This window comes from Magnolia sinica, chromosome 10 (assembly GCF_029962835.1).
Source record: "Magnolia sinica isolate HGM2019 chromosome 10, MsV1, whole genome shotgun sequence".
Taxonomy (NCBI): Eukaryota; Viridiplantae; Streptophyta; class Magnoliopsida; order Magnoliales; family Magnoliaceae; genus Magnolia; species Magnolia sinica.
In genome coordinates this window covers 33,051,348-33,072,762 of record NC_080582.1, presented here as the reverse complement: position 1 = coordinate 33,072,762, position 21,415 = coordinate 33,051,348, and the positions used below count along the sequence as shown (strand labels likewise).

The 21,415-nt window shown below is 40.1% G+C and overlaps 1 non-coding gene across 1 annotated transcript; it reads right to left on the bottom strand.

Moving 5' to 3' along the window:
• Window positions 1-19,134: 19,134 nt before the first annotated feature.
• On the bottom strand, window positions 19,135-19,241 carry LOC131217909 (small nucleolar RNA R71). The gene has a single exon (XR_009157494.1). It is a non-coding gene; the product is annotated as a small nucleolar RNA R71 (small nucleolar RNA).
• Window positions 19,242-21,415: the final 2,174 nt, after the last annotated feature.

Genomic DNA, 21,415 nt, shown 5'->3' with positions numbered 1-21,415 from the left:
ACTTGTGATTGTACCTTGCATATGACATTGGCCACGTAGGCCTTGCATCACATAGCCTTGGTATGGCTGACAACACTGTATTAAACCTCGGTAATGATCCCAGAGATGTACGGTACAGATATGTGGACTTACTGAGAAGGAGTTACGTACTCAGCATTTGACTCATTCATTCATTCACTATCCACTCGGGTTGGTGGTGCGCAACCAAATCATTATGTGTACCTTCGCAATGGTTAGGATTTTGGTTAGGGCGCGTGAGCAACCTGAGATCAGGAGTTTACCACATTAAGTCTAGCTATCTAAATTTAGGTATGGGATTGATTTGGATAGAAGTCCCTTGTGATGAACCCACAGCTTGAGATACCGTGTATTATCATCCCGACTACACACTCAAGTCATGTCATTTCTTTTGCATTGCATACTGCATTACATTATCTGTATATGACATATTGTGATGCCCCGTCACTGTGGTCACATATGGGTGGACACACGTAGGCGGACACTGATGTGGGCGGGGCCTAGTAGGCTTGGGCGAACTACCCGTGGTTGGCAGGCTATTGTGCTAGTAGGCTACTGTGCACACAGTATAGGCAGGACCTTATCCCACATATTCGTGGATTCGTTAGGATTTGCATATTCATCGCATCCTCAATATATGACATTTGGTTTATTATGTCCTTGTACTCGAACAGTTACACGTCAGCCTTACCATTGCCTTTTCATCGTATGTCATATAATAGAAAATGAAATTTGATTATCTCGTTCATGATAATTGGCTATTTTAATGATTCATGGTCGCTTGTTGAGTGACGTGCTTATTATTGATGTCATGTTCATGATAACCTGTATAGTTATACGACATGCTTCATTGATAACCTACTCACCTATGATAACATGATTGGTTGATAACATGCCTATGGTTGTTTTGGATGTCTTTACGCCAGCGCCCTGATAAGACGTATTTTACTCCCGGCACGCAGTAGATTCACAAGCTATGGTTTACTCATACGTATCACTTACACTTTTTAGGATGCATATAAGAGCTTTTGGAGTTTGCTATTGTTTTCTTCATTACTGTTGAGCTGGTGCACCATATCATGTGTGACATGTTGAACAAGTTCGTCTCTTCGATATGCGTTGATACTATGTACAAAATGTGTAACCGCCTAAACAAATTAATCGTTCCAAAAAAATTCACATTGAAAAAAATCCTCCTTGTAGGATCCCAGGATCGGAATCTGGCATATGGGCGTCGGGAGCCGAGAATGAGATACTACAGAGGCTGTCAGCACCCGATTCGGCGATCAAGAATTTTGTGAGCCCGGTTTCCGAGTTTGGGGCATGACATTATATATATATATATATATATATCATATCTTACGGTTTAAACTACGAGTGCCCACAACGCAAGCTGATGAGTTGCGGCCGTTGGCAGTAGAAAATTCAAATGGGTCAAACTAGGAGCATACTCAGCACGTTCTGGAGACAACTAATGGACTCGATCGGCTAGCGCCAAATCCATTAGCGATTCAGTCATAGCTGTGCATCTGAACTCTAAATCCTCGAAAACTCTCTATATGTAGCAGCTAATGTGTAAAAAAGATAAAATAAACCCTCTCTACCCAAGGATTGCTCTTGGTACTACTCTTAGTCTTCTCGGATAATGTTGTGTTGAGGCTCACATCTTTAAGATTAAGGAAAGTTAATCGTCCTTATTCACAAAGTAGCTATGGTATTATTGAGAGAAAATTCTGACTGATGAAGATGATTTATAATTCATTGGAAAGGTGATAAGATGATCTTCCTAACAAACTTAAGTTTTCTTCAATCCGGATTATAATGAGTAAGATCCGACCTGTTTATCAAAACCATGCATTGCCGAGCGACCAAAGCCATAAAAGCTCTGACCACACTTTATACTAGTCAAACAGAATCCGATTGAAGTGATTTCAATTACATTGAAAAGCTTATCAGTTAACATTTTTAATGAGCCTAAGATCATCGAAAATAGACCATCGGTTAAATTATAAATAACCGATTACATATAGTGAATGGTCATACTTTCGACAGGTCAAACGGAGTCCGATCAAAGTCTTGTTAGGAAGCTTATATGAATATCACGTTTCTTATATATTCGATATATGTGTGTGTGTGTGTATATATATATATATATAATATTGTATTATATATTTTATCTTACGATTTAAACTACGGGCTCCCAAAACGCAACTCGATAAGTTGTGGCCGTTGGTAGCAGAATACGGCTGTCAACGCTTATATAAGGATCCCACAGGACAAAGGAAGATACAGATGGACATAGAGGAACAAGGAAAGTGAGACATAGAAGGAAAGAGAAAAAGAGAGAAACAGAGAGAGAGAGAGAGAGAGAGAGAGAGAGAGAGAGAGAGAGAGAGAGAGAGGGTCCGATGTTTGGAGTTCACCCGGAAGTGCTGCTCGAGGTGTTTTAAAGATTTCCAACAGGCCGACATGATGCCCGACATATGAGACAAAAATGGCCATTAAAAAAGTCATTGATGCTAAGAGTTTGTCCATCTCTAGTTATTTTCCATTCCACTCCACACATTTCAAGTGCATCAAATACATCAACATTTTCTTATATATCATTGTGCATTATTTTTCCACTTCTATTTTTTCTTACTTTAATTGCCTGCCCAGGATTTAAATCCTTCAAAGTAAGGTTAGTTAGCAGTTCATTTTATTCATTACATTTTTATTTTATTTACCTAGCCGGGGCCACTTAGCTCTGCGATGTAAGGTTAGATAGTTTTTGTTATTTTTGTCTGCTCATCCTTTATGGGTTATGTGAAACATGACTAAATATAAAAATACAGAAACTCCGTTGAATTTTAAAAAATTGTAATTTTATTTTTTGAATTAAAGACAGTCATTTTACAGGCGGAAAATGGTGCTTAATCCGTTCCTTAAAAAAATAAAATCACAGAGGCTCTTACTCAGAATCTACGGTCACAGACTAACCATGTGAGTCACTTGAATTAGGGAATCGTGAGATTTTCGGACCCCTATGCGATTTTCTGATTTCTATCTCACTATAGATTTTAATTTTCATTCGACTAGTGACGATTCTTAATCAAACGCACTTTTATACACGAGTCAATAACATATTTTAGCTACACTAACAAATCAATACCAAAGTCAAAGAAGCGAAGGTACCACCACATACTTGTATGGAGGGAGGCATTCACAGTAACGCAAAAAAAAATTTATAAATGTCAACCAGCACTATTTCATGGGGCGTAGTCTACCGTAAATTTAGATATGCTTTAATATTTCATTTAGATCCATACCCTAAAATAAGGTAACAAGACAAATGGTTGGCCTGTATATACAACGTCAAGGTGGGCCCACGGTCACAACCTGACTGAACTAGGCGTTACCTGGAGGTGACCAAATCCACTCCCTAATCTCCGTTAAGGAACGTGTTTAGCCGTCCAATAAGAGGAGAAATATAAGAAATGATTATTTCTCCTCCAATAACAGACGGAGCATGTGAAGAGAGCCGCCTTTACCAGCTCCTACCCAACCTTATTCAAAACAGATACCATATAAGACACGTACGACCCACCCATTAGTTGTCGCCCACCACGTCATTACATTCAACAATTGCCACACGTACAATTGCTGAATGTATGGATGTGGCTGTTCTACTCATGTCTCTATCACAATTTAAAATTCAACTGTGAAATGCACGTTCTTTGCACGTGGTTGTTCCTGCAGCCACAATAAGATTACCATACAGCGCTTCTCTCATCATATACATATAACATTTTATATACATTTTGTCAATTGCTCACGTTGATCATTCACACTGGTCCAGTTCATCCCATCTTTTGCCGGTTACCGGTTACTCTGTAGGCTAGGGTTTGGGTAGGGTTGTCAATTGATTGGGTTTAGTTGGGTCTTATAGTACGTGTAACCAGCTGGATTAGATCTTGGTCACGCTGAGTTCCAGTCTCATTCTTTAGACCTGGACCCGAATCTGATTGGGTCTAGGTAGGTGCCCATGGCGGTACCTATCAGGTCTTTGAACATTGGTTTAAGTAGTTGGATATAGATAAAATAAGGGCATTTAAATGTTCAGACCAACCAATGGATTTATAGATTGAACACACGTGTCCTTCTTTGACACATGCATAGTGTGAATGGACTCTCTTACCTACTGGATTAAGTAATACATATTCAATAAATATAATTTAGCTTGAATCCAACTAAACCTAGCTTTTAAACTGAGCCCAAAATAGTAGACCTGAACGCAACCCAATTGGATCAGGTCCATCAGGCCATACATGTACATACCATATGAATATACACAGAAATTGCACCTCTCGGCATGCAAAACATGCATGTTGGGGGACATGCGGAAGCAACCCCCAATTATAATCAAACAATAAGAAATCAATCTAACCAAGCACAAACAAAATAAAGGGTTTTATGTAAAAAAAAAAATCCTCACATAAAAAAAACCATGGCAAAATCCATTATGAAATCAATATACAAGAGATGGAACGAGCTTACCAGTCGAGAGTACACCTTAAACACTACAAACCTTATCTTTTCTTCCCCCATTGCTCCCTAAAAAGCCCTAGACATGATTGTCACACCCTAATCCCCAATTACAAACCCTTTTAAGGAGTTAAAACTAAAATAAGAAATAAATCCCGCAATTCTGCAAAACTGTGCAAGTCGGTCAATGGGAGCTTCGATCATATCAAGTGCGATCGATGTTTATCGATTTTATTGAAGCCACTTTCGATCATATTGGTTTGAACTTAGAAACTATCAAGTGAGCAAAGTCCAAAAAATGGGTTTTTCTCGATGGGATCGAGTGGTCTGTCGATCCCATCAACAGACCTGATTACGGACAGATTTAAAATATTAGAAAACAATCTCCATCATGTCTTCAATATTTACAAACCATAGCTCTAAGCTCCATCTCTAATTGACTCCATTATAGCTATGCTATTGTCGTTGCTTCTCGTACACACTCCACTTTCGTCAAGTCTTCGCCAAGCCCAAAGAAGTTGCACTGAACCTGAACTTCTCTATAGGAACTGCATTCGTAAGAATGTCCACCGGATTCATGCTTGTGTAGATCTTTTCAAGAGTCACTCCGCCTTCCTTAAGCACCTGTTCGATAAAATGATGATGAATATCAATATGTTCAGTATGTGAGTGACAAACAAAGTTCTTTGCCAAATTAATCGCACTTTCGTTATCATAATTTACTTGATCTTCTCAAGAGTCAATCTGCCTTCCTCAAGCACTTATTAGATAAAATGATGATGAATATCAATATGTTTAGTACGTGAGTGATAAACATAGTTATTTGTCAAATTAATAGTGCTTTCGCTGTCACAATTTTTGACACAGCCTCTCGTTGAAGCCCAAGCTAATTTATCATTTCTCTCAACCAAACACCTTATTTGAATGCCTCCACCATCACCATATACTCAACTTCAATTGTGGAAAGAGCCACCACAAACTAAAGCTTCGACATTAAAATGATCACACCACACGTTAGTACAAATGAGTAGCTGGAAGTCGATCTCCTGTTAGCCTTATTTCCTCTGTAATCGGTATCCACATAGCCTATCAATCTGTCTTATGACTTTTCAAACGTTAAGACGTAATCCATTGTATCTCAAATATACCAAAGTAACCATTTCATTGCCTCCCAGTGTTGCTTGCTAGGGTTAGTCATGTATCTGCTCACAACATCCACTACAAGTGAAATATCTGGTCCTATAGATACTGTCACGTCCCAAACTCGGGAATCGGGCTTACAGAATTTTCGATCGCCAAATCCGGCACCGACAGCCTCCGTAGTACCCCATTCTTGGCTTCCAGCGCCCATACGCCAGATTTCGATCCTAGGATCCTACAAGGAGGATTCTCAGTGTGATTTTTTTTTGTAAAGGAGCATAACCACAGGTGTACCCAAATCACAAAGGCAACATTATCATCACATATCCACTAATATGAACATTTGATTATAGTGCTAAAAAGGAAAAATACATGAATAACAAAATCTCCAGAAGCTCGACGCATGCTCTTGCCTCAATGCTGCTGCAACTTAACGTCACCTGCATGCAACGGTCGTGCATAAGCTTACAAAGAAGCTTAGAGGGTGGTGTACGTGTGTGCGCAAAGCATGTGCCAAACATATAATATCAGCGTATGTGGAATACTAGCAAGTTTATAAGTCATACAATATCAGAGTATGCAATGCAGATCGGCTATGCAATGCGGAGTTATAGTGAGCCAAATATCAGATGCCGAGGATGCAATGCAATATGCAATTCCTGGCGAGCTACAAATACCATGAGTCTTATCTAGGCTATATAAATGCAGAAGCATAGTAAACCAAATGCTATGTGTTGAGGATATAATGCAATATACACTGCGAAAGAAATGACCAAGCTGGAGTGTGAAATCGGGATGATAGTACGTAGTATCGCAAGCTGTAGCATCCATTACAAGAGACTTTTATTTAAACCAGTCCCATACTTAAATTTGGATAGCTAGACTCAATGTGGTAAACTCCTGATCTCAGGTTGGTTGTGCGCCCAACCAAAATCCTGGCCATTGCGAAGGTACACATAATGATTTAGTTGCGCACCACTAGCCCAAGTGGATAGTGAATGAATGAATGAGTCAAATGCTGAGTACGTAATACCTATTTAGTAACTCTACATATCAGTATGGCTTATCTCTGGGATATCACTGGGGTCTAGTACACTCTATATGAGATCGCCGCCCACTGGACACGCAACCATACAAGTGGAAGAGACTACACTATCTGTCTGGCCAGTAGTCGGCCAATATCTACCCGGCACGTCGATAGCGGACCCATTTATGAGCTGGTCAAATTCAGCTTAGCTGTGCCCCCTATCCTTGGGCGGATAAGGCCACACCCCCTCCCAACTGACCATGACATAGTGAAAGACGCGGCCTAACGATGTACGGCCCTCGTGCGCTCATGATATCTACTCGGTCTAGACATTGGAGCGTCCCCGGTAACAAGGGATTTAGGGACTTTCACCCACGGACATATTAGATGCCCATATGCTAGAACCAAATATTTTCATTGTCCCAACTGGCCATCCACGATATACCTATGAGGCCATGACCCTGATGTCGCTAGGGTGCATAGTGATCATGCCACACAAATGCGAGATGCGTGAGTCATACTATCCAGTCATGCATCAAACCTACGCATACCACGCGCTCATGTGGGGCTACTCCATCTCACAAGGAGTCCCGTAATAAACCATCCTAACGACACATGCTATGATCAGTCACTCTTCATAACAAGCATACATATGATGTGTATGGGCATATATCATAATGTAATAAAGTACATAGGCATGATTATCTGATAGGGCAGATAATAATAATCCATAATCGGCTATCACTGGCATGTCACATACTACGAGTATAAACTGAACGACGTGCTCCTTCTACAACTGTAGGAGCCTATGCGGTTTGTCTTACATTAGCCTTCCAAGGCTCTGCATGATCCAAGACATGGACAATGGGTCTACCCTATACGTCGAGATAGGTTCTACATAGTGGATATACCCAGCTTGATACTACATATTCTTCTATCTACGACAATTGGGTGATGATGTACTAAGCTATGGACGGCCTAGATGATACACTAATGTTAAGGATGGACCTCGCACTTGTCTCAACAAAGAGATGGACAATGCGGATGATATGTGCATGTCACGAGGTCTTAACAAATGGGTTACAAGGATGGGATACACCTTTCATGGTGAGTCAAGTGGGTATATGACAAGGTGAGCTAACAGGGTGAACAATTGGGCTTCCTAAATTTCTATATCATGTAATAAACTGGGCTTTTCAATGGGAAGCCTAATACATACACAAAGTGGTTTTTGTGGAGCTCCTACATCTAGGATTATGTGTCCTTCCAAACGGATTAGGTAGCCTGCTCAACACCTAAGTGGGCCTTGGGTATAGACACTAAACTTTGGGTAGTTACATGTATCTAGGTGGGCCACATCTCTTATGGAAGGCTCGGTATGAATATAAGGTGGGCTCTAAGGTTTGGATAATCCTACAAGGTATGGTGGAAAGCACCATCATCAAATGGGGGCCTAACAGATTGAGATACCCAACAAGGGAAAGATGGGTATCACTAACATTAATGGGGGCCGAATGGTTTGAGTTAACCCGATAGGGTGAGATGGGTATCATCAAATGGGGCCCAACGGATTGGATTAGCCCAATAAAGTGAGATGGGTCATACTAATAATAGTGGGGGCCCAATGAATTGGGTTGGCCCATTAAGAGAAGATGAGAATGGACCTAACAATGGGCCCCAGGAAGGATTACAATGTGGAAATTTAACCACCATTGCCCTTATAATGGGGACATTTAATCACCATTACTCCCAAGGTATGATCCATTTAGGATCGGAATCAGAATCATAACAGGGCTCTCGGCTCTCCAATTATCTCGAAAATGGATGGACTGCACGTGCCCATCACTCACACATGGTGGGCCTGCATAAGGCAACCCCATGTGGGCATATAATCCATAAGTCAGGGTGGGCCACTTAAGGCAATGGGGTCCATGACCTTAGAGAAAAGGATGAACGATGTGAATATAACACATACATCGTGGTGGGATCACTTACCATGACTGGGCCTCATATGAGGGCCTCGTACACATCACATCAGACCTCACACAAGGGCCACATATACATCATATTAGGCCTCACCAAATGGGCCGCAAATACATCATATTGGGCCTAAACATGTGGGCCAATATATATCACATCAGGCCTCATCAAATGGGCCCCAAATGCATCATATTGGGCCTCACCAAATAGGCCACAAATACATCACCTGGGCCTCATCAAATGGGCCTCATATACATCATATTGGGGTGGGCCTTGCACATTCCAAACGGGCCTCATCAGATGGACAATTTGGATCAAACATGTACATTACCTGGGGCCCACGTCCCATGGGCCTTGAATACATCACAATGGGCCACAACCCATGGGCCTCAGACACATCACAATGGGCCTCTCATACGGGCCCAGTATACATCACAATGGCTGCTCACACGGGCCTAATATACGTCATAATGGGCCTCTCACACGATCTTAATATACATCACAATGGGCCTCACAAGATGGACAGTTAATACATACATCATGACAAGTCCCACACTTACACACATACCGCAACACCCCGTACTTTCCAGTGCTCGGGTGCTACCATTTAAATCAAATTTAGCACGAGCCTGTGTGGAAACACACGTAGCTCACCTTACACATCATCATTCAATGATTCACAAACCATTCAACATAACCATTAGAGTTAGGAGATGATGACCCACAACGTATGCATAGGATCTAAAGTCAGCACATTTTGACTTAACCCTTGATTTCTCATAGGAGGAATTTTTGTCATGAACGATCATCCGACCTATAGTCTAAGCTGGCAGTTGTGGTTGCGATATCATACTTATACACCTTAAAAATCACCTGATCACAAGCCTAGATCAAACCTCGACTTTTGTCCTAAGCTAACGTGTATGACTGTTCGACCCAATAGTAGGTTGGACAACTCATTTAATCGACCACAAGATCAATCCATACGGAGTGATCTTCATCATGACCATGGAATACATTCATGCGATTTACGTCAAAACCAGCCTATAAATGCTATCATGAATCAATCTATCCATTAGAGACACTTTTCATCAAGAGTTCAAGTTATCCATCCGTTATTCTTCAAGGTGAACCGTCATATCGTTAGAGAAAACTATTGTTAGGATTTCAATTTCCTTGAAGAACAAATCGGACCATTCACTATCAACATCAGGCCCCATATCATCAACTCACCATTCATCTAGTCCATCATCTTGTTCATATATTAACCCATAACTAGGTTATGCAAATTCGACCACTAGATAGAAAATATATAGTTGTATCTACTCCAGATAGTCACCATGATGCTTAGGACCATAGAGGAATGATTTTTGTAACGATCTAACCATTGGAGCACAAAGTTGTTTGTTAGATTGATCGAGGCCATCAACTGAACACTAAAGCCCTTGTTGTGTGGCCCACGTAAATGAATTAGAGAAAAGTAGAGGAAATTGTACAAAATAGTAATAACAATAATAATAGTAATAATAAGGTTATTAAGTGTGTTATAATAATGATATTTAATATTATAAATGTTTATGGAGTCATATGACCCCAAATCTAGCCATTGATTTTTAGCTAAGTGGTCCCTAGGACCCTTTTCAACCGTCGATGTTCAATTTCGAGGTGATCTGACCAGCAGACTAACTAGAATCTACAATTAGAGCTAAAAATAAGTGAAATTGGGAGTATGGCCCACCTAAGTATTGGGTCTGTCGCATATTTGGTCAGATGGCCTAGTGGGGCACATAAGGACTTATGAACAGAGCAGATTTATCACAAATAGCACGGTGGACCCCACTTAATGGCGTGCGTGTACACAGCTGGTGCACACTCGCTGTGCACCAGATGTGCTAGGCCGGTCAGCATGGGCTGACCCATGTCTCTCCAAAAAAAGAGAAATTTTCTCTTTTTGGCGTTGGCAGCGGATGGACAACGTCCAAGAGTTTTTAATCAGTGGCCCACCACCTGCAGTCATCGGCATGATCCAGACCATCCATCTCGTGCACAACATGGCCCTAACCAAAACCATGCCCTCCATCTGCATTCATGTAAACATATGTGCGCACAATCCTCGCTATAAATGAGACCCAAAAGAATAATGGAAACCGGTTTTGCTGCTGCCAACCTGGTGATCCGTGTGAGGCTGGATCTGTCTATCTTAGTCATCCATGGACAGCCGATCCTAGCCGTTGGAGAGCAGCAGGTGCTGTTGCTAGCTACTCAACCGGACTACCAGATGTTGCCAGTAAGGGGAGGAGAGAGAGCGAGAGAGAGAGAGAGAGAGAGAGAGAGAGAGAGAGAGAGAGAGAGAGAGAGAGAGAGAGAGAGTGAAGCCCTGGGCTCAATCCAGACCCTCTAATCTTCATGCGATGGCTCTAAGGAGAGCTGGGGTTTGTATAAGGATGAGAGGATCGAGTAAATGGAGCCCCTCATTCGTTTCTTATAGCCGCAACCAAAAACTAGCTGTTTTCTTCTCCATGTGAACCCACCACCCAAACTCTCCTAAAGCTTTGAACCAAGCTAAGTTGGGGTGCAATAAACTGGTTGACTCAGTCGACGATGGAGCAGGCCAAGTAATGGCCTAATGTCCTTGTTTTTCCTTTCCTCTGTTGGCGCACTATTGTGGGAGTTTAAGCCATGTTTGGGGCCAGGTTTGGACTGAAACCAAGCTGGAGACAGCCCTCGACAGGGCCTTGATTTGAGCCGAAAATCAGACCTCCAGTTGGGCCACATTTGGGGCCGCGATGCCTCTCATTCAGGCAAAAAATGGCTCTCAGTTAGGCCAGGAAATTTGATCCAAATAGTCCCATAAATGAGCCTTCAACCTGAGCTGAAAACCTCATTCCATTGGCCCACGACCAGGGTTGAAACGACCTTTTGTATGGGTCATAAACCAAGTTGAAACCAGGCCCTAAAAAGGGTTGAGCTAGCTACCGAAAATAGCCTCTAACTGGGTCATGCAAGGGGCCAAGTATAGCCTCTTAGTTGGGCTGAAATCTGAGTGAGATCAGGGCCTTTATTGGGCCATAGATAGAGCTGAAAAGGGTTCGAGGTGGGCCGCACCTGAGAAATGCCTCTATGGGCCACACTGTAAAGCTTAGTGGGCCCAACTCCCTTTCTGCAAACCAAACATTTTGGGCCCAGTTTGCATAAGTTGAGCCCAAGTGCGTAGGTTGGGTAAATCCCTATAAGCCCACCTAGTTGAGGTTAATCATTAGTAGGTTAGTTTTGCTAGTATTAGTTAGTATAGATAAAACCACAACCTTAGTTATTAGAATTCTTAGATAGTATCATTAATGGTAGGAGAATACTGATTACTACCATTATAATGATTATCATTGCCATGATTAGCTAATACTAATTCTATCATTAATATTAATAATAATGTTATAGTTATAAACTAACATGACAATTAATTAGCATTCAAATTCAACAATCTAAGCTTAGAACCAAACTCTGGGATGAAAACCATAAATCTAAGTAATCAAAACCTCAAGTTATAATCCTAACCATAGTTAGTGTGTTAGGTTTGGATCTAAGTGTAGAATTTCATAATTCATGGTAGATCATAGTATTTATTATCACGACTAAATTCATTATCGATAGCTATGACTATTAGCATTAGAAAATATTTATCATTTTCCTTATGGAATTAGTATAATACTTGTTAACATAATTATTAGCATTAGTCCTTATTGTATTATCGTTAGTAAAGATTCCATTATTATTACTTGTAAGATTATTAGTCATTATAAGAATATTGGATAATGTCAGTAAATTTAAATAGGAACTTAGGAATCATCATTAATAATAGTGATGGATTAATACTCCTACTAGGAATATTATTTGATCCATTGTACAATACTAATAATAATAATCATGGTAATAAAAATTTAGGATCCAAATCCAAAAATCTAAGCATTTAACTCTAGGCTAAAATTCTAATTCTACATCAAAACCCTAAGTAATCTAAACCCTAGGTTATAATCTAGACCTTAGATAGTTTTTTAGAACCTTGATTTAACCATACAAGTTCATAATTTGTAGTAGGATCCAAGTCTAGGGGCATGTGCACTTCCTAATAACATTAGAAGGCGATTCGACAAATAAGGTGATGATTTCTCCCCATAACCTTTCCATTTTCCCATTAGCTTAAGTATAGTTTTATTTTAATTTAAATTGATAATTTATATCTCTATCTTATAATCACATGCATAATTGTTGGAATCAAATTGCTAGATTTTATGCTTAATATTTATCATGCATATTATCTCATGCTTGTGGATTATTTGTGGATTGCTTATAGAACTTAAACTGGTACATCATTGGAAAACCCCCACCTATAAATGTACACCCATACTTGGGATGTAACCCGACTGGTGGTGATTGTAATGGACCTTCAGCTTAGTAGTTATTGAGTGGTGGTTCAAATTGATCAATGATGTGGGCCTACCATCTAGGGTTGTTATGTCCAATGGTTTTAGGGATAGTTTCTTATTGCATGGTTTCGATATTAGCACTACGTGGCTTAGTTTTACTAATCGCCCTATGTGGCTTAGTTTTGATATTCGCCCTACTTGGTTTTGTTTTGGTACTTGCCCTAGATGGGTTCAATGTTTTATTTACGCAACCATGCGATGGTAAGCCCCATATACTAAATATGATTGGCCATTAGTCGATGGGTTTCATTAAACATCCTAAGGTGGTAGCCTCATGAGCCAGGGATGGTGGTATGAGACATTATGCCTGAGTTGTCAGCCTATGCTAGGTGATGAATCCCCCGTAGTGATCTTTGAGCTTATTAAACTGGCTGGTTGTAAATAGAATAATAACGGATGGGTTAATCATACATTCATAGCATTCGGGCAATGACAGATGACTAATTCTGGATGCTGTAGCATGTGCCCAGTAGGATTTAGTTGGGCTATCGTTTCGCTAGCTCCCAGTCCATCGACTATCGACCCACCTTTGGTGAGTTTAACACTACGCATGTACTCTATACTTTCGCTGGTGACCGACCACATTGGTGAGTTTGATACTATGTATGTACTATGTACTTTCCCTGGTGACCAACCATATTGCGTGTATTTTGCCCAAAAGCCAACTGGATGAGCATCCCCAATTGATGTGCCCTCATACACCCATGCATTTAATAAGACTGCATCATGTATTGTCTTGTATGCCTTGTATGTTTTCATAACTATGCTTACCTAATACAGTGGTGTGTAATCTTGAGGGGAATTCACACTGTGTTGACCACTTATCCATCAAATATATAACCATACAGGTAGCACAGGTGGCCCAGACGATATTCATGTCCATATTGATGAGGAGTAGGCTATGGTTGATAAGGGTTCATGACTGTATTTGTTAAGGGTTGCTACAAGATTTCACAGCTCAAGATTGTTGTAAATTTACTTTGTTTCACATGTCATATTATTTTATTTCGTAACTGCAAGAATGAGGACATTGGTTTGTATAAGTCATTATGGGTAGCTTCTTGTATATTTAAATGATAATGCAACTTTCCTTTACGTTTGATTTGTCCATACTACGCTAACTACCAACTTTGAATGAATAGACTCTAAAGAAAAAAAATATATGTGGACTTTGGTTTTCTAAGATTAACACTCGGGTTTTTGGGAAACGAGTCATATACTCGGGTCCTGAAAAGTCGGGGCGTTACACATACACAGTGGGCTTCACACACAAGAGATGGGCCTCACATACTACACTGGTCTTCACACACAATAGGTGGGCCTCACACATACATAGTGGGCCTCATATATATCAAAATGGGCCAGCCAGTGGCCTGGACTATGTGCATACAAAACATACATCAAAGGTGGGCCTGCTGCCGCTGGATAGATAGGCAGGCCCTACTGCTTGTAAATGGACGGTGTGTATAGAATACATACATCTATGTGGGTTCCCACCGTCCTAAGCAGTGGAAGGTGAGGATGAATCACATGCACCATGGTCGTCCCACGTCCAGTGGGCCACATGACCCATCAAGGTAGGGTGGACGGTTGGTATATAACACGTACCCCACGATCAAACCCTCAGAACATGCTGATGCTAACAGCAGTTATATGTTGGTGTGAGGTACTCCAGCCAATCTGCTTCGAGGTGGGTCCCACGCGAGGCCCACCATAATGTTTGTTTTCCATCCAATCTAATCATAAGGTCACAAAGACCTGAATTAAGAGGAAAAATAAATTTCATATAGATTCAAAACTTCTGTGACCCAAAAAGGGTTTTAATGGTAGACCTTCAATCTCCTGGTGCTTTTTTTTTTTTTTTTGTAGTGTGGACCACCTGAGTTCCGTGTATGGCTGATTCTTGGGATATCCCAATACTTAAAGGGGACCCATCAAATGGACAGTGTTGATGTTCAACACGCATCATAGTGGGGCCTATGGTGGGGCCCACTGATCCTGCCTGTTATTACAAGTAGCAGGACACTGCTTGCTGCAGCATCCTCTGGACGTTGGCAGCAGTAGCGTCAACCTTCTTTTTTTTTATTTTTTATTTTTTCACGGTTTTTCATAGGTGGGGCCCACATCAGGAGGATCCACTCCTCCGGTTGAATTCCCGGACTCGGGACAGGTCTAACCAGCCCCATATCGAATATGTTTCGGTGCGTAGAAACATCATAGAGGGCCCTAACAGTTAATATCACCTAAAACCACTGGTTTCTACAATATGGCCCGCCAGAGATTCAGTTAGGCTTCATCTTTCGGCTCAACGCCTAAAATGAGAGGGGAAATTGGATGGATGGTGTGGATTGAATATATACATCAAGGGTGGGGCCTGTTGTGGTCCCACAACTCCCTTCTACTAGGAGCATGCTGGGATGCTGCAGCCCTGGACGTTAGCAGTAGCGTCCTTAGCCTCCCTTTTCAATAGGTGGGTATGCACCACCCCTCACTCACGCTGTAGTGGGATTTCACCACCTATGAGGGCCTACTTAATGGACGGTATGGTTGGTCCACTGGATGGACAACGTGGATAGAATACATACCACAAGGTGGGCCATCATACAAGGGAGAGAGAGAGAGAGAGAGAGAGAGAGAGAGAGAGAGAGAGAGAGAGAGAGAGAGAGAGAGAGAGAGAGAACGACGGTGATGGAGGGACCCTGCCACTATGAGCCCTCCTATGATCACAATACATACATCAAAATGAGTCCCAAATAGGATCCATACCATCAATCGGTAAGCCTCACTTGGTCTATCACAAAAATCACTATCTAATCCAATAAACACCCACTGATGGTCTTCTTCTTTATCTCCTTAGACTCCTTAGCTCTTAGGCTTTCTCTTTAAGGGTGGATGATGAAGTTTGAAGGGTTGGATGGTGAGATGAGGGGGTACGAAGTGGGCCTTGATCTTTTCTCTCCTTAGAGCTTCTCTCTCATGGAAGCTTGGGAAAATGATGGAGAAAATGAGAGAGAAGAGGGTGTTGTAAGAGAGATGGGATGGGAGGAATGGATGTTGTAAGAAAGTGACATGGAGGGTATGGGCTTGGTTGAATTTTGGATGAGAGAGGGATGGGTGGAGAGAGAGAGAGAGTTGACTTTGGGTAAGGCTTTTTAAAGAGAGGGATGGGTTGTGTACTTGACTTGTGATTGATTGATTGATGTGAAAGGTGGTAGAGATTCTCTTGAAATTCGCAACGTGTGGCGTTTTCCTCAAAATAAACCCGGGCCCATAACTCCTAGCCTGGGTATCGCATCGGTGCGTGAGACGTGGCATTGGAACCACGGTGACGGCTCGGTTGCTAAGGTATAAGTTTCAGGTTAAGCCAACTTTGATATACGGGATGCAACTTAGGGTCGCGCTTAAAGGCCGGTTACAAGTCGCGGGTCACCGAAATTTGATGGGAATGATCAGGGGAGTTGGCGGAATAGTACGGTCTAGGATACGGGCCTTATAGATACCATGTCATATATTAAACTGTTAATGATGCTCGAATAGGGCATACAAGACATCACTTTCTTTTCTTCATCTATAGTAGGACATTGTTCATAAGAAAACTTAAAGTGAGTAGCATGGGATTGTTGAGGCTCAAATATTGCATATTTATCCTCTTAACTGCATCTGCTTTCCATGAATTTGAGTGTTAATTTGATACACTTGCATATATTTCATGCATGCGAGGTGATTTCAAAACCAAGAATGAAAATGTGCTTAAATATGATGGAATTAGAGCTCAAAAGAAGATACAAGGAAGAATCGAAGATTCCAAAGTTATGAAGGAGGATTTGAAGTGCCAAAGGAACAAGGGAACCCAGTGCAAAAGGAAGGAAATTGATGATTCGAAGTAAAGTTGCAAACACAAGAAGTTCAGATACCTTCGATCCCATTGAGTGATCTTCAATGGCATCGAGTAGACTTCGATGGGAGGTCTATGCCATTGAGCATAAATCGAGAAATTCTGGAAGATTTTTAGACAAAAATCTATGTTCCTACTTAGTGCCATCGAATGAGCTTCGATGGTAATGACATATTTCTAAAATTTGAAAAATCATTGTCGGACAGTTTTCATGTTCCTACTTGATCCCTCGAGGAGATCTTTGATGCCATTGACAGGTGTTCAATGGGAGTTTGATGCCATCAAAGACCCATCAACAGTGTGCAACTACGCAAATTCAAAGTTAGTGCGAATCAAGTTTATTTAAGGAGGTGATTTAGTTTCTTCTAAGTACGATTTAGGGTTTGAGAGAGAGAGAGAGAGAGAGAGAGAGAGAGAGAGAGAGAGAGAGAGAGAGAGCAAGGAGTTGTGAAGCATCTACGAAGTTGTTCTTCTTCTCTAATATTTTAGTTCTAAGTTGTTTTTCATATTTTTATTAGAGTTTATTTCAATCATGTATATGGTTGGCTAAATCTCTTAACTAGGGCTAAGAGGTGAAGCTTGTAGTGGTTTTTAATGTTCTAGTTTACTTTGATTCAAGTTATTTGGTTTGAATGTTAAATAATTCATTGATATTTGTTTGAAAAAAGGTTTAGTTTTAATTTACTTGGATCCATGGTCAACTCTAGACACTTTGGATGCTTAGGAAGGCTCAGATTGATGGCTTATCTAGTTTATAAGGGATCAATCTATAAAATAGGTTAATCTATCATAGACTAAGGGCATGATAGATGCTTTAAATTCTCTATGATCAATACTTTGGTGCATTATGTGGGAACTGAATCAATTGAAGTTCAGATTTATTTTGATTTGTGAATGATGAATTAACTGCTCTATTATCCAACTAGATAGGATATGACTTTGATTCCAGTTGGGTTATCTAATAGAATTAATTAAATTAGACATTAAGAACGACTATAAATGAATCCTTAGCACTCTAGTGTTTCTCTTTATTCATTTCTCCTTTAAATTACTTAATTTTCAATCATTACTTCTTAATCCAATTCCATAGCTAGTTTTAGATTTAATTATAGTTTTAAAGTATTTTAGAGAATCCACAAATATAAGTTCTTGTGGATTCAATATCGGTCTCACCGAGTTAAAACTACATTGCAGCCCTGCACTTGAGGTTGTCATCTTTTTGGATAGATCAAGTTTTTGGCGCGATTGTTAGGGACTTCGGCTGCATTTTTCTAAAATGCCTTAAGGTTATAATTTTTGTAGGATTAGGATTAGTTTTATGTACATTTCTAAATTAGGGTTTTTCCTAGAATTTCATATACTAACATTGTCTGTTTTTTCGTATAATGTAACCTAAAATCGTCAATGGGGTACTATCCTTCCAACACTCTTACTTTAGTTTATTTTAGATTCTTATTTCGCTGTAAAAGTAGTTTTTATATGGAAGTAGGTTTAAGTTTAGAATTAAGTTTGAGTGGTTTGTCCCCAAGTGGGTTCGTGATAACACTCTCCATCTCTTGAGTGAAGGAGGACTCGTTGAAGGATTGTCCATCCATCACTGTATTAGAAAACACGTGAGATCTTTTGAAATGGCCAAGAACATGGCTGAGAATAAACCCCATCAGAGTGCTAATGAATAACAAGATGAGAACGATGTGTATGATGATCCACTAGCTAGAACCCTATGTCATTGTTTACAAATAGTTAGGAAGAGCACCCCTTCTTGCATGTTTTTTCCACACAATGTAGGAAACATGGATTATAAATCGAGAGTGATCCAACTATTTTTGAAATTTCATGGGCTAGATTCTAAGAGTCCATATCTACATCTCAAGGAGTTTGATGAGATTGTAGCTACCATACAATTTAATAATGTGCCAGATGACAACCTAAGATTAAAATTATTCCCGTTTTTATTGAAGGAGAAGGACAAGTCATGGCTTTACTCCTTAAGGCTGAGATCGATTGGGACATGTGCTGAGATGACCCATGAATTCCTTCAAAAGTTCTTCTTGATTCATAAGACCAACACCCTTAGAAGGGCCATAATGAACTTTTCACAAAAAGAGAAGAAAACTTATTCCAATGTTGGGAGAGGTTTAAGGATCTTTTTCAGTGCTTGCCCACATCATGGCTTCAAAATTTTGTGGTTCATAAGCTTTTTCTATGATGAATTGACTTCACCCATGTGCCAATTCGTAGAGATGATGTGCAATGGAGAGTTCAAGAATAAGGATTCCAATGACGCATGGGACTACCGTAAGTGTTATGGTTTCCAGCTCCTATGATTGTCAAATTTTGTAGTGCCAAAACCTCTTAGAATCTGTCTTGTGTAGCGCATCTACATATTTAAGACTGTGCATCTCATTTACAAGAACAAAGGTCTTTACCTCAAGAACTTCAAATGCAAGATTACATGTTCATGTTCAAGTACAATACCAAGTGTTAATTCAATCTTTCAAGCTTCAATAGTTCAAGTTTTCAAAGCTTCGTCCAAGTAAAGACAAAGTTCTTTACTTTAAACCTCAAGCTCAAGCTTCAATGTTAGTCAAATTCAAGCTTCAAAAGTCTCAAGTTCAAGCTTCATCATATGTCAAGATCTCAAGCTTCGTGAACTTCAAAGAACAATTATCAACTGAAGTAAAAGAAGATTCAATGTTCATATTTTGCTTACAAGGTATGAATGACCCTGATTGACCATAGGATAGGTCATTTTGAATACATAATTTAATTGGGTCACTTTATAAGTGCATAAACTGTTTTTCGACTAGTCTTAGACTATGTTCGACTAGTCCTAGTACTGGCTCGACCAGTCCAAGAAATTCTCGACCAGTCCTAAGTTTGTTACTTATTTTCAGGATTTTTTGTTATTGCCTCGACCAGTCGTGTGAACAGTACTCGACCAGTCCTTCAAGCTCGACTTAAAGTCCAACAACTAAAAATGGTCCCACACAACCAGTCGTGGACATGACTCGACCGGTCATGGAGGCCACTCGACCGGTCGAGCAGGCCCTTTGACCAGTCATGGAACGGTCTTATCTTATCACGTCCAAATTTTCAAAAGTTTGTTGGTCCTTTGACCAGTCGAGCCGACCTCTGGACTAGTCGAAGATGCGATTTCTGCACTTATAAATAAAGCACAATTTTCAGAGTTTAATATTGAATTCAAGTAAGATCAAGACACCACTCTGAGAGATAAGTTAGTGATATTCTTAAGCTATTTGGTGCTCATTTTATATTCACTTTAATTAGCTTTCTGCATTTGATTTTGTATTCTGCATTCCAATTTTATTTGAAAGAGGGATTGAAGTTTTCCCATTTCTTAGAATCAAAATCAAATTAAGCTAGCTCAAGGTGATTTAATTTAAAATCTATTTAGAACATAGAACCATTTCATAAGTGAGTGTGAACATTGAACATCTACGTTGAACTTCTACTCCAAATTGGTTCTTCAGGGCTGCATCAAAAGGAGAATATCTAGATAAGTATTTTACAGTTTTTGTAAATTCATTCTTTTGGTTTCTTTAAGATTGTGTTAGAAAAATCTCTTTCTTTTGGTTTGTCTGAGGTGATCTAGAAAACTCAGAGTGTGGGGTTTTTGAATTGTGTAAGCCCACTTGAAAGACACAATTGTGAGGGTTTTAGGTGAACCTTGAAAAACCTATTTCATAGTGAACACTAATATCCACTGTGTGAGGATATTAGGAGTGGAGTAGTTGTGTGGCTATTTTTCTAAACAGTTGGTGTACCCACAAGCAAACCACTATAATTTCTAGTCTTGTGGTGATTGATTGATTATTTCATTTTGTGAATGTTGAAATTTCCCTTTATGCATTTGTGGAGAATGTTGTAATTTCTTTTATGCAAGTGTGAGATTGTTGTAATAGCTTAGTTTCTTTCTTTGCTATTTATTTCTTTATTCCTCTATATCAGTTTGAGTTTTTGATACACAAACCATTCTAGGAATCAGGTTGTCCTACCATAAGCCATTAGTTTTTGGTGTAAGGTTGTCCTTAGAATAACATCTGTATCAACCTCTCAATACTTGTACACTTGAGGTTGTTTTACATTTCTGTATTGTGGGATTGTTTAGTGCTATCTTTATGTATGTTTGTTTAAATTCCGCATTTAATTTTTAATTTGGCATGGTCCTATTCCCCCCTCCCCCCCTCCCTCTAGGACTCTTAGCTCGACCTTTTCAACTACTTTGATATGCTAGGTGAAAACGCACAATCCTGGAATACTTTAGCCAACTTGATTCAGTCCAGGAAAAGGGGGAATTTATGTCTTAAGGGAAAAAGATGATGTCAA